A 17,264-nucleotide genomic window follows, 5' to 3' on the forward strand; every position below is an offset into this window, starting at 1 on the left:
CAGAACCGGAATAATCCACACTCAAATCTATCAGCTGTTATCACCTCTTCTCTTGCAAACATGCTGCAGGATTTCAGCAACTCAAATCCATCCTTAAGTGTCACAAAAAGATTCCTACAGCAAACCCCATCCATATTATCTGCACTCTCTGATGCATAGGAAAAAAATCGTCCCAAATTCTCTTAGGATTATCGGTTGGAATGCCAACGGTATAAAAAACAAACTGTTAGAAATCCAGGAATTTAATAATAGATACAATCCAGATATACTGCTAATTAATGAAACTCACCTGAGGCCTGCTGACACCCTGAATATCAGAGGGTATCAGATTTACAGAAACGACAGGCTTGGGTATAGAGGTGGAGGTACAGCCACCCTTATCAAAAACTATATCAATCATCACTCAATAACCAACCCTACTACCACCAACCTCGAAATCACAGGAATCAATGTTCTCACAAACTCAATTGGAAACCTCAAAATTTTTTCTGCATACAACCCTCCATTAAAGACATTATTGACCTCAGATCTGGATGCCATCCTTGGAGTAAAAGGACCGGTCATCATTGCCGGAGACCTCAATGCAAAGCATCCTGCTTGGAACAGTAAATCTACCAACAAAAATGGTCGCATCCTCTCTAGCTACACAGGATTAAACCATGCTGTTGTGGCTGGACCTACCGAACCAACTCATCTCAGTACATCTGGCACTGCTGATATCCTGGATATAGCCATCCTGCAAGACATTAAACTACAGTACAGCCTTACATCACTAAACGAGCTGTCGTCGGATCACAACCCAATTCTACTGCAATTGGGTGAGCAAGAATGCCTGCCTCCTCCTTCCCATTCAGGCATATCGTGGGAGAGAATGTCTAAAGCACTTCGGGATCAAATAGGACCAGTCCCTCCCATATGCACACCAGAAGATGTGGAATCTGCAGTGACTAGCTTCACCCAACAGATTAAGTACGCTATAATGGTTGCATCCTACCAGAAACCTGTTCCCAAGCCTGATCGTTTGCCTGAGGACATTATGGACCTGATCAGAGAGAAGAGCAGAGCTAGGAAGAGATTTCATAACACTCGCGCACCTCAGGATAAGACAGTGCTTAACAGATTGAATGGAGCAGTAAGAGATGCACTTAAAACACATAGAAACGAAGTCTGGGATAAAATGTTAGCCTCTATCTCACCTATTGATCACTCTATCTAGGGCCTACTGAGAAATATCAAAAATAAAACCAGATCCCTCCCCCTTATAATCTCAAACCAGGGCCTAGTCCACACAGATGCAGATAAGGCAGAAGCCATACTTAAAAATCTTGAGGATCAGTGCAAACCTTCTTATAACAACATTGATTTCAATCATCTGTACAAAATCCACAGACAGGTTAGGCATGCATTAACCTTCCGGACACCAGTGCCGATCATATTGCACCCGCATAACCTGTTGAATTATATGATATTATTAAAAAACTTAAGAACAATAAAGCTCCTCGACCAGACAGCATCTCAAACAGGGTGATCAAGCTGCTGCCTCGAAAAGCTATAGTGCATCTGACCAATATAATAAATGCAATCTTAAGACTTCACTATTTTCCTTCCACCTGGAAAATGGCTGATGTGATTCCTATACATAAGCCAGGCAAAGACCCACATTTACCGCAGAATTATCGTCCAATCAGTCTCATCTCCAATCTGGGTAAAGTCGCAGAGAAGGTCATCCTCTCACGACTCCAAACCTCAGTAAATGACCTAGACATCCTCCCTAAAGAACAGTTTGGATTTCGACAACACCATAGTACCACCCAGCAAATCCACAGAATTGTGGAATATATCACCACCAGCTACAACTGGCGCCAGTGCACAGGTGCGGTATTCCTAGACCTATCTAAAGCATTTGACAAAATCTGGCATTTTGGACTCCTGCACAAACTTATCTCAGCCGGTATTTTACTAAAAATGGTTCATCTAATCCGTTCATATCTTCAGAATAGATCAATGCAAGTTAAAATTAACGGTTCTACATCGTCCCAGCGCCATATCTTTGCTGGAGTGCCGCAGGGATCTCTACTGGCTCCATTGCTGTTTTCTGTATACATGTCAGACATCCCACACAATCCGATGACTTCCATTTTAGCACTGTATGCGGACGATACGGCAATACTAACCAGATCTCTCAGACCCCACTTCGTTACTAGAAAGCTTCAAGAAAATCTTCTAAAGCTGGAGGGTTGGTTCTCCAAGTGGAGATTGGAAGTCAATCCCCTGAAAAGCTCAGCGGTTCTCTTCTCAAAAAGGCCAATATCTCCTGCAGGAGATGTATTACTATTCAATACTAAAATTCCCTGGCAGAAAGAAACAAATTACCTGGGTGTGATTCTCGACAAAAAGCTATCTTTCAATCAACATATCAAGTCTGCATGTGCAAAAGCATCTAAAGCCATAGCTCAGATCTACCCGCTAATTAATAGAAATAGCAAACTCAGCAACAGAATCAAATTGCAGCTATACCAGATGTCGATTCGTCCTATAATCACCTATGCCTCTCCAGCCTGGAGCCACACCTCTAATACTAACATTATTAAGATACAGCGAGTGCAGAACAAGTGATTGAGAATGATTTTGAACGCCCAGTGGTATGTTAGAAAAAGCCAACTCCACATAGACACAAATATTCCCTATATTCTCTCTTATCTACAATCCTTAGCTTCCAAATTTTTTCTAAAGACGTCCACACATCCCAACGATTTGGTTCAACAAGCTGCAGCATACGAGCCAACGGACATATTTAAATATAGAAGACCAAAAACTATATTAGCCTCCTATAGCGATACATAATCTCCATGCCCCTTCAGGGCGAGCAAACTGCTCGTAAATTTTACCCTCACTGTAACCACGACAGATAGCGGGGAATATGAAAAGCATCTTGCTTCACCCCTAAAGACATAAATGTCAACTGTCAACTGTCAACCTTGGTATGGGGAAGCGAAAAAGATGGCGGCTTGTGTGTTAGTGTTTAGTGTCGTGTATTATTGATGATGAATTATGAATTGGTTTGATATGTTTTTAGCGATTTATATTTATGCTTATTCATTAGTAATAGTAGTTAATTGTATTTATGCTTATTCATTAGTAATAGTAGTTAATTGCTTGCTACCATTAACAGTCACCTTATTTTCCATAGTGTTTATCCAGGTAAGTCATTTGTAATTACAAGGGCGATACGCTAGGCCTACAGCCGCTAGTATCGCCTTTGTTTGTTTCTTATAGTGACATTTTATTGCTGGTAGACACCTAAGAGTGTCTACGGGATTTGCTAGTGGACCCTCAAAAGTCCACAGGATTATCTTTACCTGCTCGGGACACCTGAGAAATCTCTACTCTTTCTCCATCTGTGTCTTGAAATGGCAAAACTTGTGAATGAAACCAGGTTCGAGGATGTATATAAGGAATTCCTCAGACTGGGAAAGCTGCTGAGTGATAATTGGCCGCGAAAAGTGAAACTGTATGACACGTTTCCGCCCGAATGTGTCTCAGACGTTGTCGCTGTAGATTAGAATCGGTGCCTTCTACTCCTTCAGACTTTGTAGAAGTGCGTGCAAGCAAAAAGGGAAGAACAACAGATGAACCGCACAATGACAATAATGAAATGGAACAGGATTCTCAGGGTTCGGACGTCGCTATTTCTCCCAAAGAAAAGTGCCTCCGATCATCCTTAGAGAAAAGCATAAGTGGGCAGCTTTAAGATCTACAATGTCCAATTTGCATATTTGCATATTGGCTTTATTAAGGCCAAAAACATGGACGAAGGCATAAAGATCCAGCCAGCAACAGTGACAGACTATAGAAGGTTGTCCAAAGAACTGGACAACAAAGGCATCCAGTATCATATCTTTGCTCTCAGCTCCGAAAAAAACTTAAAAGTAGTCCTTCGTGGTGTCTGTGAAGACATTGACACAGCAGAAATAGCTGCTGACCTAAATTCTCAGGATCTGCCCCTCCCCCAGTCAAAGTGAGCAGAATGTATAAAGCTGACAAGACTCCCATGCCATTGGTCCTTGTTGAGATTCAAAAAATATACAAGGATATTTACAACTTAAAAACAGTCTGTGGTCACACCGGAACCACTCCGTAAAAGATCATCTTCTGGGCAATGCCACAGGTGCCAGAAGTTTGGCCATGCCCAGAATCTATGCAGAACGGAATATAGATGTTTAAAATGTGGACACAGCCACCCAACCAATACCCGCACAAAGCTGAGGACTACCGCGACCAAATGTGCCAACTACAGTGGTCCTCATCCCGCGAACTACAAAGGATGTACTCTGCACCCAAAGAACAGACGGATGGAGGCAATCAATCAGCCCTCCTCCTTCAGCACAAGAACACCAGAGGCCCAGACATCAAAACCGGAGACTCAGCAGCCACAGTCGGAGACCTCCAATAATAGAGACACTCGAAAGCAAACAAGAAGCTATGCTGATGTGACCCTTACAACTAGACCAAATCCAGAACAAAATCAACCAACAGCACCTAAAAACCTAACAGCTGTTATTACGGCCTCACTAGCAAACATGCTACAAAATTTCAGCCTATCAAACCCTACTGAAACCTCCACTAAAAGATTTCTTCGTGAAACAGAGGTCATCCTCACAGCTCTCATAAACGAATAGTAACAAACTCATTCCAGCATCTCTTCAGATAGTTGCGTGGAACGCAAATGACCTTAAAAACAAAATTCTGGAACTCCGACACTTCACATCTAGGTATCAACCAGATGTTATTTTAATCAGTGAAACTCATTTAAAACCCTCAGACAATCCTACAATAAGGGGCTATCACCTATACAGAAATGACAGACTACTCTACAGAGGCGGCGGCACTGCCATCTTTATAAAAAAACTACATTAAGCACCACTCTGTGAGCATTCCTTCAACCACTAACTTTGAGATCACAGGAGTGGAAGGAGTCACCAGCTCCACTGACAAACTGAAAATCTACTCAGCTTACAACCCTCCCCAAAAATCTCTACTTCACTCTGATCTAAATGCCATCTTATGCACCAGAGAGCCCACCATTATTGCCGGGGTTCTGAATTCCAAGCATCATGCGTGGAATTGTACAACCACAAACAAGAATGGTTGCATCCTTTACAATTACTTAGGATCAAGCAACGCTGTTGTGGAAGGCCCCACCGAACCAACTCATCTCAGTACGTTCGGCACTGCTGACATCCTGGATATAGCTATCCTTCAGGATATTAAACTTCAATTCAGCATCATATCTATGGATGAACTATCATCCGATCACAATCCAATTCTACTACAGCTGGGAAATCAAGACTACCTATGTCCTCCTTCTCACTCCTACATTGCATGGGAAAGACTGTCAGCAGCACTGAAGGATTATATTGGACCTGTTCCTCACATACGCACAAAGGAAGAAGTAGAAACTGCAGTTACAAATCTCACACAACAAATTAATTCTGCTATAAAGGTAGCTTCCTCCTACAAATCTGCCCGCAAGCCAGATCGTTTGCCTGAAGACATCATGAACTTGATCAGAGACAAAAACAGAGTTAGGAAAAGATACCGTAACATGTGTGCACCACAAGATAAAATAAATCTAAACAGATTAAATGGGGCAGTAAGAGATGCACTCAGAACCCATAGATATCAAGTATGGGATGAAAAGTTATCCTCCATTTCTCCTACTGATCACTCCATCTGGAGACTACTGAAAAATATCAAAAACAAAGACAGATCCGTTCCCCCAATATTCTCTGACCAGGGCCTTGCTCACACAGATGTAGACAAAGCAGAAGTTATAGCACACAACTTAGAAGAGCAGTGCAGGCCTTGGTATGGAAACTTTGACTTTGACCACATATATAAGATTCACAGCAAGGTCAGACACTCACTCAAACTTCTTATCTCCAGCACTGACCATATTGCACCAACATCACCTGCTGAGTTATATGACATTATTAAAAAATTAAAGAACAGAAAAGCTCCTGGGCCAGACGGCATTACTAATCGGGTGATTAAACTTCTGCCCCGAAAAGCAGTAGTGCACCTGACCAGTATAATAAATGCAATTTTAAGATTTCACTATTTTCCTTCCACCTGAAAACTGGCTGACGTACTTCCTATACATAAGCCAGGCAAAGACCCACACCTACCGCAAAATTATCGTCCAATCAGTCTTATCTCAAATCTGGGTAAGGTTGCAGAGCAGGTCATCCTCTCATGACTCCAAACCTCAGTAAATGACCTAAACATCCTCCCTAAAGAACAGTTTGGTCTCAGGCAACACCATAGTACTACCCAGCAAATCCACAGAATTGTGGAATACATCACCACCAGCTACAACTGGCATCAATGCACAGGCGCTGTTTTCCTAGACTTATCCAAAGCATTTGACAAAATCTGGCACTTTGGACTCCTGCACAAACTTATCTCAGCCGGTACCGCACGAAAAATGGTTCACTTAATCCATTCATATCTTCAGAATAGATCAATGCAAGTAAAAATCAACGGTTCTACATCCTCCCACCGCCACATCTTTGCTGGAGTGCCGCAGGGATCTCTACTGGCTCCATTGCTGTTCTCTATATACATGTCAGACATCCCGCACAATCCGATGACTTCCATTTTGGCCCTGTATGCAGACGATACGGCAATACTAACCAGATCTCTCAGACCCCATTTCATTACCAAAAGCTTCAAGACAACCTTCTAAAGCTGGAGGGTTGGTTCTCCAAGTGGAGATTGGAAGTCAACCCCCAGAAAAGCTCAGCCGTTCTTTTCTCAAAAAGGTCAATGTCTCCTGTAGGAGATATGTTACTATTCAATACTAAAATTCCCTGTTAGACAGAAACAAATTACCTGGGTGTAATTCTCTACAAAAAGCTATCTTTCAACCAGCATCAAATCTACGTGCACAAAGGCATCTAAAGCCATAGCTCAGATCTATCCGCTAATTAATAGAAATAGCAAGCTCAGCAACAGAATCAAATTGCAACTATACCAGATGACGATTCGTCCTATAATCACCTGTGCCTCTCCGGTCTGGAGCCACACCTCTAATGCTAACATTATCAAAATCAGCGAGTGCAGAATAAGTGCTTGAGAATGATTCTGAACGCCCCGTGGTATCTTAGAAACAATCAACTCCATAGAGACACAAATATTCCCTATATTTTCTCTTTTCTACAATCCTTAGCAACCAAGTTTTTCCTAAAGACGTCCACACATCCCAACGATTTGGTTCAGCAAGCTGCAGCATGCGATCCAACGGACATATTCAAATATAGAAGACCAAAAGCTATATTAGCCTCCTTTAGTGATGCATAATCTCCATGCCCATTCAGGGCGAGCAATCTGCTCATAAATTTTACCTTCACTCTAACCACAACAGATAGCGGGGAATATGAAAAGCATCTTGCTTCACCCCTAAAGACATAAATGTCAATTGTCAATTGTCAACCTTGGTATTTAGGGTCTAGCTGCTCACTGGGGAGACCTCAAAAAAGGTTGAAACCGGTCTGGGTAGTGACCCCACACATAATGCATTGCAGTATACATCTTCTAGTGAGATGTGCTTTACATTATGGGAAAATACTAAGAATAATGATCAGAGCTTTATCCACCTTTACAATGAGTTGCCCTGGTTTTGTATCATCTTTAGACTTGAACTTTGTTTCAGGCGCAAACTTATTTGTTTGCATACTTGGGATTAGAAGTTAAAATAACCAAGTTTAAAAAATATCTTGGTTATCCTAATATATATATACATATATACATACATACACACACACACACACACATACATATATATACAGGGTGTCCCAAAATTCATGCAAGATTTAAATTTAGCGCCATTTGTGCGGTAAAGTGTTGCCAACGAGAAAAAAAAATAGCGTGACAGCTGACAGTTCAGGGTTATTAAAAATGACCACACACACAGCGAAGAGAGTTCGTTGAATGGATTATGGAACACCAACAAGTGGATGCTTATTTTTCGAACAAGATCATCTTCAGCGATGAGGCTCATTTTCATTTTGATAGATTCGTTAATCGACAAAATTGTCGCATTTGGGGTTCAGAAAATCCTTTACTGTCCTATGATATTTGACCCTTTTTTTGCTGCACAGATACAGCAGACTCTAGTTTTTATATTACGAATTTAATATTTAAAAATAAGTGTTTTATTTTGCAACTATAACTAGTCTGTTTATATATATTGTTGTTTGTCGGGAGTAAGGTTTTAAAATGTGGTCCCCATAGAGAGTGAGGCCCCAGCTTGCGCCTAATGCGCCTTATGGTAAATGCGGCCCTGTACACTGTGTGTACAGGGCCGCATTTACGTGTGTGTGTGTGTGTGTGTGTGAAAGAGAGAGAGAGAGAGTATCAGTGATGTCGCGTGCCCATTTTGACTGAGTGTGCTGTCATGTGGCTTATGCAACCCGTGCTACAAACTTCACGTCAACTGGATTGCATTTTTATTGATGTATGAAAGTTTTAAGAGTGCATACCGCATCAGCGTTCCTTCTACTTGTTCCAATGCAATTAATTATAGGATAACTATGAATACTTTAATTTATCAATTAATTGTAACCAAATCTACATAGAGTGGGGGACAATGTGTTTGCTTTAAGATATATTAGAAAACAATATTGAAGGTGATTGTTATATTTGGTTGATATATTTGAATTACCCAAAAGGTGTAATATAATAGTAAATTTCAAAGAGGAGGTTGAAGCTTACCTCCTTCGACTACACCCATATAATCCGAAAAAGCTCTGGTAGAAAATGGGACATTCAGTAGATCGTCAACACTGTTTCAAATGTAAATATTGGCAAAAAAGTTATGAATTATTTATAGAAAATTACATATTAAAAACCTGTCTATATCGATGTTCTAGACAGGATAACCAATCATAGCCAGTAATATCTGCTGTTAATTTGACTCGCTGCGCAATCTCTACGTCTGTTCAACGTGCTCAAATGTGTCTGTATTACACCCGCGCGTTAATTTTTGATTCCATTTCTATTTTATACCCACAAGATATTTTTACACAACACGACATAGAGACGTTTGAAACAATTTTAACGTCAGGGAAGGCGGAAGCGGGCATGCAGTGCATGCCGGCGTCCCTACGTTGGGGGCGCAGCCGCCAGGGAACGGTTCATAAGTTAATATTTAAGAAACAAAATTTTTATCATAAAAACAAAATAATTCTTACAATGATCAATATTAAAATAAATGAGGCCTTTACACTGAATAAAAATTTTTAAAAAAAATGTATATTGAGGCCTTTTTGATCAGCCGGCTGTTTACAATTTTTCAGCAAAAGCAGGCTAAATGCTTGCCTGCAGAATGTTGTGTCTACTGCAGTCTATCTAAAGTGAAACGGTGAAGGTTTTTTATGTGCAGAATCGAATTTTCGTACAAAACATTTGTTGCTAGTTAACCAGTCATATGGTACGCATCTCAGCAGGGCTACTGACAGTAGCGCAGTGCGAACTATTATTTCGTCTCAGTGTCGTGTTGTGTAAAAATATCTTGTGGGTATAAAATAGAAATGGAATCAAAAATTAAAAAAATGTTATCTGGGGGCACAAAATCGTAAGCGTCATGCTGAGAAAGAAGCAGATGTTAAGAAACAAACTGGGGCTCTTAATAAATTTGTTAAAATATTAAAATATTCTGATGCAGATTATAACCAACTCGATAGATCAGAAATCAGAGTTGAAGAACCGTGCACATCATCCAGTTTGCATGAAGGTACTATTGCAACTATTGAACAAGATAATTGAACATCATTTAAGTGAAAAATAGTTAGGATTTAGTCAACTACAACAAGATTTAGTTGTAGCTGACCACGAAACTAACACATTGTTAGTCTCTGTGAATTTAGAAGATCCAGGTGAACGGGAAATATTGATGAAAAATTACGAGTTGTTTTAATTGAAATGGCGCCTGTTCAAAATAAAAATATAATATATCCCAGAGATACATATGGTCGTAAATTTGGCGACACGTATTATAATAGAAAAATGGAAAACGGGAGCTCGTGCCAAGAAGATGGCTCATTTATTCCGAAACTTTAAATTCTGTTTTTTGCTTTTGTTGCAAACTTGTCGCACCTACTGAATCAACTGAATCACCCACTGAGTCTTGTAGAAGGTTATAACGATTATATATATTCGTTATAACGATCTTGTAGAAGGTTATAACGATTTCTCCAATCGTTATAACCGTTATAACGGTTATAACGATTGGAGAAATGTAAGTACAACTTTACATAGACAGACTTGTTTAACTCACATGAAAAATTTCTTAAAATGGAAGGAACTTGATAAAAATATAAAAAAAACAAAACTACTATTGATTTCCAGACTCGAAGCATGTATGAAATGGAAAAGAAACATTGGACGAGTGTTTTAGAACGCTTGATTGAAATTATAAAATTCCTTGGTTGCCGAAATTTAGCTTTTTGCGGATCATCTGATAAATTATATGAAAGAAATAATGACAGTTTTTTAAAATTAGTCAAACTGTTTGGGAAGTTTGATCCCGTAATGAAAAATCATGTTGAAAGGGCCCTACAACGAAAAAATAGAGTACATTGTTTGAGTAAAGACAGTCAAAATGAAATATTGGAAACTTTAAGTAACGCAATCAGGGATACAATTTAATTATCAATTCGAAAATCTAAATATTATTCCATAATTTTAGACTGCACACCTGATGCAAGTAAAACAAAACAAATGACCATTATTATTCGCTTTGTTTCCTGTGACAATGGAATTGTCAAGATCAGAGAAAACGTTTTAGGTTTAGCAGATATATCAGATTCCACAGGACGTGGTTTATGTGCAACAATAATGGAACAACTGCAAAAATGGAACATTCCCATTGAAGACATGCGAGGTCAAGGGTATGACAATGGGGCAAATATGGGCTCCAAAATTTGCTTTTGAACAAAAATCCTCTAGCTTTTTACGTGCCATGTGCTGCTCATACTCTAAATTTAATCATTAACGATGCAGCCAAAGTGAATGCAGATACAATTAGCTTCTTTGCAATTATTCAAGAAATATACAATTCATTTCATTCTCTTACAAACGTTGGGCAATCCTTTTAAAGTTCGTAAAAAAAATTAACATTGAAACAACCATCAGAAACGCGATGGGAAAGTAAAATTAATGCAATCCCCCCCCTCTACGATATCAGTTAGGAGAAATTTATGATGCACTTTTTGAAATTTTAAATAATGAAAATTTTAATAAAGAAACTCAGCATGAAAAACAAACATTATGTGCTAAAATAAAGGACTACAAATGTATTTGCTCTCTTATAACTTGGTATGATTTACTTAACAGAATAAACCCCGTGGGTAAAATGCTTCAAGACAAATATATGAATATTACACTTGCTTTAGAATCTATCGAAAACTTAAAAATATTCTTACAAGAGTATCGATCAGATACAAATTTTAAAGCAGTTCTAAAAACGGCAAAAGAACTGAGTGAAGAGGTGGGCGGAGAACAAGAATTTAAAACTGGGAAGTCCTACAACGAAAGAAGACACGACAATTTGACTACGAGCGTCATGACGAAACGACACAATCGCCAGAAAATAAATTTAGAGTGAATGTATTTTATACACTTCTAGACGTTGCAATGTGTTCGTTAATAGAACGTTTTGGACAACTAAAAACATATTATGATAATTTCAATTTCTTGTATAGATTACTACAAATTAATACTGATACCATGTGTAGTAATATAGATAATAATACTATGTAGTAATATAGATTACTACAAATTACGAAAAAATTGTGACGATTTAGAGATTCTTTTGAAGGACGGCGACAATAAAAACGTAAATGCAATAGAACTATATGACGAGTTATGTGCTTTCCGGGATATTTTTCGGAAGGATAATTTAAATATTCAAAAGCCTTTTCGATATTCTTAATTTTATTGTGTCCAATAATTTATCTTTCCCTAACTTTTCAATTGCTTTAAGAATACTATTAACCTTAACTGTTAGTGCAGCGAGCAGTGAACGTTCCTTTTCCAAGTTGAAATTGATTAAAACCTACTTAAGAACAAGTATGTCACAAAAAAGACTTGTTAGTTTGGCGTTAACAGCTATTGAAAATGATATATGTGCGGAATTAGACGTTAAGACCATTATTTCTAATTGTGAATATGAAATCAAAAACCTTAAAATTTTAATAAAAAAAAATTCAAGTATATTTATGTAATTTAATTTATTTTCTGTTATTCTGTAAAGATATTATTTATTGAATACTTATTAAATGTTCTAATTATTTCTGAATTATTTTATTATTTTCTCATCTATCTTGAGTTTCTTTTAATTTCCTAAACGATAGTTCCACTTATAAAAATTATTACAAGTTACTAAGAATTTAGTAACTTATAAAATGCAAGAATTTTTTAAACTTTAGTTCAAATAAATTTTAACTTTAATTAAAATTCATTTTAATTTTGTTAGCGATTCGGGTCGGTGAAAAGGCTATGATCCCTGTATCATTATATTCAACGATTAAAGTGAAGTGGCTGTATCAAAATTTGCTTTAACTTTTGAGAATTTTTTGAATATACGCTTTTTTAACGATTATCCTGCCTAGTCAACACTCTCAGTTCGTTACATTTAGCGAACCAACGTGAGGCTGTTCTGTCAAAATTTATTTAAGAAATTTCAAATAATTTAAATTTTTATTATCGTAAAAGAACCACACACTCCCGGATCGTTACAGCGGCGCTTAGATAGAAATTGCATGCGGGTGTCAAAGACCCTAGCGCCGGCTCTGATTAATGGGAATGCGATACAATGTTTAATGTGTAGAAACGTGTCCTCTTCATGACGCATTCGTATATTGTGCTAATTTTAGGAATCATGCGAAGCCAGGAAATAATTTGGGGAGTGTTTAACAGGAATGAACGCAAAAATATAATATCGGTGATATTGCTATTACGTGCGTATGCAGAGCAAACCTAGCACACCCGGAATATTCGGCCCTGGTACACACACACACACACAATGCAAACCGACTTCGAATCCTGAATCGGTTTTGCATTGTAGAGGAGTTCGAAGAAAGAGAGCCATTCACGATGACGTGCAGTGAACGATCAGGGATAGAGCTTGCTATCAAATTACAGAGAGCAGCAAGTACACCATAGGATGGCAATTTACACACACACACAGAGAGAGAGAGAGAGAGAGAGAGAGAGAGAGAGTGTGTGTGTGTGTGTGTGTGTCAGAGCATTTCATCGTTGACACGATGAAATGCTCTGGGAATGTCAAGAACGGCAGAATATTTCTCCAAATCTTCAATGGTTCGTGCCTATTAATGGGGAACGGGCTAATCTAAATAACTGTACTGTATCAATGTTATTAGATAATATGTTCATTAAATGAAAGATGCTTCACGTGAGTAACAGAAAACAATTTCAGTTTATTCGCTATCTTATTCAGGCGTAAATAATGTAAAAAAGCAGCTTAAAATTATAGAGGCCACACAGTATAGAACTAAACTGACAACAGAAGATTAAGTAGACATACAAAACTTTCTCAGCGTTTTTAATTAAAACGAGCACGGCAAATATTATTGGAAGGATTTGACCATGCCCCATACAAATCCGGTATAAACAGGTACTACAGAATACATTACCTCAAGGTCCACTGTCTAGAAAAAAACATCACAGGCTTTTAAGTATATTACACATTCCATCCGTGAAGTAGCAGAAGCAAAAACTATAATCTAAGACTGTTTCATGAACTAAGAGTTCAGATGTATATGGCCTACCGAAATGACAAGGGGAACTCGCATCCAAAATATCTGTCAGCAATTACAACCATACCAGAATTTGTATAAAAGAAGGGAAATGTAGTTTTAATCTAATTGCTTTTGCATCATAGAGAGGCAACCAAAAAACTTAAAGAAAAAGTGGCAAGATACTCGAAGACAAAAATGAATTTTTAACGTGAAATAAACGCTATTGAATAATTCACCATTGAACTTTGCTACAGATGCTTTGTTCCAAAAAGAACCCATTATGTGTAAGTCAAATGGTATACGAGTAGCGTAGGTATACGATTCCAGTTCATGCTAAGTCGTCAATCTTCAGTTTTAAAATATTCTTCCACCACTTGAGCTCTATAGGCGACGGCATAGTCATGCATGAAAAAAAAAAGTCTTGGCCAACTGCATTCCTACAAAATTACACATAAGTTTAAAGGACCTGTTCTAGGTACCTCTGAGCAGTTATGGCCTTCCAATCAAAAACATGAAGAGAGCGCGGACGTTGATTATGATTATGCTCACAATGAGAAAACTGCCTTCACCGGAAGTGTATTGATTTTCTGATGTTGGAGGTACCGCATTCATCGTTCTTTCCGCATGGTCTGGAAAGAACGATGAATCTAAGCAAAGCACGGATTTAAACATCAAAGACAATCATGCAAGGAAACTGGAGGCGTGAGTTAGGTCCTTTGCAGTGATCTTCTGTAACTAACCATAAAGGAAAATAAGATGGTACTCCAGGACAGTCATGCAAGGAAACGGGAGGCGTGTTAGGTCCTTTGCAGCGATCTTCTGTAACTAACCATGAAGGAAAATAAGGTAGTACTCTGAAATGTGTGTATAATATTATGAACTTCTGCAGTTATTAAGCCCTGTAATACCTTAGTTGCTTGCAAGAATAGTCTACGTGATTTAAAGTGAAATTTGGCGTTTTCTCCTCATGATGTGGTCGGTTTCTAAGGCATGATGTGCTAATCCACTATTTGGTTGTCTGTATTTTAATATTCTTTTCTTCTCTAAAGTATACCATACTACCTGTCCGGAATATTGGATATCATTTATTCAGGAGGATATTTTCGATACCTAGAAAGGAAAGAGGATCCTGACGATCTGTGAATTAAATTTAGTTAAAAAATTGTTTGTTTCATTCTTACTATAGGTAGCAGATTTTCCAGAAACTTCGACATGAGATGTGGCATCATGTTCTTAACTGGAGAGTGTAAATAGTATCTTCTACTGGTGTACTGGTGAAATCACTTTTGATTTGATGCATTTATATCTTCATCTGAAAAAATGTATCGCATAGTTGGCATCATCTGCATTATATTTTTGTAATCCATACTGCATATGGACCGCGGACTTTCCCAAGCTGCTTCAGGCTGCCCATAAACAAAATGGTGGTCTGACCTTGGCGGAGAAATTAATCTACTATTATTATTAAATAAACCTACTGCTTAAAGACAGCCCCGAATATCAACGCCAAAACCACAGCCTGTCATTTAGGGAGGTGGGGAGAAGAGAAGAAAAAGCAAGGAGAAACTCTACTCGGCCAAGCATACTCGCAAAACAAAACAAAATAAATGTTACCACATTATAGTTGGTATTCAATGCTTACAAAACTCAGTTTCTCTGGAACTTGCCATCAGTGGTAGTTGGATCAGTGTTTTCACTTTATTTGTGAATACCATATCTCGTATGGAGGAGAAAAGTTTTTTTCCCTCACGGGTACTCGGTTTTCATCCTATATACATGAAAATCGGCCGATCACACACAATTTAAAGACAAAAAAATACTAGTTGTGGTGGTGACCGATAGATAGTGTTATGTGTGATTGACGGATTAAGTAGTGGAGGCTGTGTTGTTAGAGTGGCCTTCCTTGATGAGTCCTTGGAAATGCCATGTAATAATTTCTAAATATCACAAATTTATTTTCAAAAATTCTAGGCGTACATTTCGTATGTAAAGCACGCATGAACTGCGGCTAGTGTAAATCTCAGTTTGAGAATTATGAATTTCTTGGTCCGTTGTGTGAATTTTATGTCCACCAGAAAATGTTCCACTATAGCTCCACTATGCAAATATTCTAGACAAATTTGAGAGAGAGAGAGAGAGAGAGAGAGAGTACTAAATGATTTAAAGACAAAACAAACGTTTCCAACAAATCACAGAATGTCTGTAGTACTTGATCACTTTGTTTTCCCATTTTAACAACACTGCTGGATAAATTAGCAAACACAGGAAAGTGGAACAAGAAAGAGTAGGTTACCAGTTTTTCGCTTTATACACATGGGTTGCTTCAACTAAAACAAAGATGTTTTCAGCAATTTAGCAGACGTTTGTCCGCTAAATCCCACTGAACACAAGAAGAAAAGTCACATTTGTTTTTCAGTTTACTGTAAATGAAAAGATCCGTGATTGACATTTTATATTGCTGGACAACGGTCATGAAATTTTTGTCTCGATGATTTATAATTATTATTATTATATGGATACCTCCATGGAGTCCAAAGACTCATCGCAGATATCCATACATTATATATAATACCTCTCCTTGAAATCACTGACAGACGAAGCATTCCACTTCTTCACTACTCACCAACCAAAAAATCTAATCCTCACAACTTTGTTAAGTGTATCCTTACCCATTTCTTGTTCTTGGCTTCTTGTTCTGCTACCTCTAGCCAAACTGCTGAAATAATTCCCTTGCATCAACCTATAAAACCTTTTTTTGTAATGTAAATGTTTTTATCACACTCCTCTTTATTGCCTATCAACCAACTTCTGCAACCCACAAACTTCCAATCTTTCATCATAGGGCGAATTCACACACCACTCACCCAATAAACTTCCTCGAGAAATCCAGGCAACGCCTTAGCAGTAATTTAGAGGTGGTAATTTTCATCTTATAAACAGGAATGATAACTTCTTTATCTCTGCATGTTAGCATGTCCTTCAATAACCAAGTAATCCTATGAGCTACCTTGGGCACCTTAGCAATATGCTCTTTGAACATTCATCTCTCTGTCCAACATCATGAAGACCCTAGCCTCATCTATATTCTGGAGTACGGTTCCATCAATATGGCACACAGACTGTAATCTTTCAATCCCAAAATGCATAATTTGACACTTTTCCACATTAAACTGAAATACATTATCTTTTGTCCACACTGCAGCTTATAAAATCATCCTGCACGCACTCTACACAGCCTTACGTAACTTTTATGCTCGACTTTGCATCATCAGCAAACAACTGAATATCTTCCTTCATATCATTTCATATATCATTTATTTACAAATTAAACAATGGTCCAAGCACACCCTGGTCACCTACTTTCTCCTGGAAGCTATATAAACATATAATTCCCTGTATATATCTTTCCGTGTAAACATCTACTTCCCCATGCACTATTTT

General features: G+C 38.2%; 1 protein-coding gene across 1 annotated transcript in view; it reads right to left on the bottom strand.

Annotated features, from left to right (window-relative positions):
• LOC150101290 (cysteine dioxygenase type 1-like) overlaps positions 1-17,264 on the bottom strand; it is a 172,523-nt gene that overhangs the window by 154,615 nt on the left and 644 nt on the right. The window lies entirely within an intron of this gene.

This window comes from Typopeltis vanoorti, chromosome 11 (genome assembly GCF_054136105.1).
Source record: "Typopeltis vanoorti isolate ZY-2024b chromosome 11, IOZ_Tvanoo_1.0, whole genome shotgun sequence".
NCBI lineage: Eukaryota > Metazoa > Arthropoda > Arachnida > Uropygi > Thelyphonidae > Typopeltis > Typopeltis vanoorti.